The 2,254-nt window shown below is 35.8% G+C and overlaps 1 long non-coding RNA gene across 1 annotated transcript; it reads left to right on the plus strand.

Moving 5' to 3' along the window:
- The first annotated feature begins 1,238 nt into the window (after positions 1-1,238).
- On the plus strand, positions 1,239-1,785 carry LOC149622055 (uncharacterized). The gene is made up of 3 exons (XR_016374999.1): positions 1,239-1,286; positions 1,349-1,529; positions 1,653-1,785. It is a non-coding gene; the product is annotated as an uncharacterized LOC149622055 (long non-coding RNA).
- The last annotated feature ends 469 nt before the right edge of the window (positions 1,786-2,254 follow it).

Here is a 2,254-nt window from a genome sequence, read left to right on the forward strand (position 1 = left end):
TTCAAAATTATCTTATCAAATTTTAGTTTTAAATCTCATTTAAATGAGTGAACTTAAACATCAACTTATCTTGTTTAAATAATTATATTCAGGGAACCATTTTGAACCTAAATTAAAAATACTCTTAAGAAAGAATTGAAAATTTATTTCTACATTTCCTATATAGGGAGCTAACAACTGGCTAGGGGAAGATATAGTCTGACGTCATGCAGCTCCTCTCTAGTTGGAATTTTTGAGCGTAGAATACTGTTTCCAACCGTTAGGGGGGATGAAACTCCAGTAAGAGATAGAAGGGTGTGGCGTTTCAGGGTCAGAACTGTTAGCTCCCTATTATGAAGATAGACCAAGGGTTAAATGCAACCTTCAAATTTAAAAAAATGCTTTTTATGTCAATATTTAATACAAGCAAATCGATAATCAAATAAATATTAGTAATATAAGAAACCTCCCGTTGGTTAATTACCGGTAATTTAATAAATACCGCCGCGTAAATTACCAATTTATATCTTACCATAATTTTAGAGGGAATGAGAAGCTTCGTTTGAAAAACTTCAGATTTAATTTCTGTCAATTCAAAAATATCAAGCTTTTAATTGACTCCCATTTCAGCGGCCGTATTCTGCAGAAAAGTTAAGCTCCTCCTTCTGCCCTTGGCTCTCTGATTGGACCGTCAACCATTGCCCTTGGCCTTTTAATTGGCTACGTCTACCGATGACGTTACATGCCTTGGCTCAGTGATTGGTGCAAATTCCGCGCAGACTCAGATGTAAACTATCAAATTATACACCAAATTCAAAATGTTTTTTCATAAACTGACAAATGAGTTACCGGTTAAACACCGGTTTTACTGGTTGCTTCGGTAACGCTATGTGCTGAACGCACTTACAGCAGACGACATTTCAACACTTTCTATCAACCTCCCGATGTTGATCAACGTGTCGAGTAAAGTGGTGAGTGTAATTTATGAAGGATTAATTAATTTATGAAGTATTCAACTAAACTCTTTAATTTTCCCCCTTAAAAATCCGATTTAAATAAAAACACACCATTTTATTTATTTCTTTTATGATTTATTACTTTTTCAGATTGTGTGGCAACTGTCGATCGCAGTATAGAAATTAGAAGTCACTGCAGTAAAAAATGAGAGGGCTGATCGCCCGTGTTAACTGAATGGTTAAAGCCTTATTTGAGCACTTAGCATGACCAAAATCGCAAGAGCAACTCCATGATTGGTTCATGCTCTTGTGGCATTAACAATTTCGCACTTATTATATTCTCATGGAATGGTGTGTTCATGAGCGAGATACACCCATACCCTTTAATCAATATTTATCCTTTCCTCTCGCAGACGAGGTATATCTTCCAACTGCTGACGAAAAAGCTTATCCAGAGACTGAGTGTCAAGCCATTTGCGCCTCGCAACTAACACTGGAAGTCGCGGAAGCGCTTTACAACAGCAAATCGACATAACTTATAAAACATAACCAGTAACCATATTTACACCTTCCCAATGAACAGTTACTTGAAAAGTAAACATTTCAGTATGCAGCAATTGGTATAATCACCCCTTTGTTTCTCTTAATATGAATATGGTAAATCTGAAATAGGTCTAATGAATGACAATAGAATAGTTAAAGTTATATTTAAAATAGGTATGTGGTCATGAAGACTTCGGAGGATGTAAATTGCAATCATGCAACAGAAAAAAGCAATGAACTCTTGACAGTCAGAAATATGTAAAATTTAATACACGTGGAAAATAAATTGCCGAATTTTTGGGTTTGAGAGTGTATCGGGACTGATTGGGTGCTGGCATGCTGGTTATAAATAATGTCATCTTGAGTACAGGCTAGACATCATCAACATAAAATAAGAAATGTCATCTTGAGTACGGGCTAGACATCATCAACATAATTCTAATGTGAACTGATTAAAAACATGCCATTAACGGTTTTAAAGCATTAAAGGCGGTAACAGACTTTTTCTTCTTTTTTAAATCCCTCCCCGGCTCCACTTAGCTCTATGAGGATGACAAACACTATCCACACAGGCTCACAACCCCCATTTAATAACAGTCAATGATAACAAAAATCCAAATAATTTAAAAAAATGTTATGAAGTCTATCTAATACATTATTCAATGCATGCATATAACCAAAAGTGGATGAGAGGAAAAGTATGAAAATGGCCAAAAGTCGCGACTCATCAGAGTTTCGCCGTAGTTGACCGTTTTATTGGCGTAGCTATACTGGGC

Source organism: Phalangium opilio, unplaced genomic scaffold (assembly GCF_054372755.1).
Source record: "Phalangium opilio isolate 3A_F unplaced genomic scaffold, DU_Popi_V2 ptg000200l_1, whole genome shotgun sequence".
NCBI classification, from domain to species: domain Eukaryota; kingdom Metazoa; phylum Arthropoda; class Arachnida; order Opiliones; family Phalangiidae; genus Phalangium; species Phalangium opilio.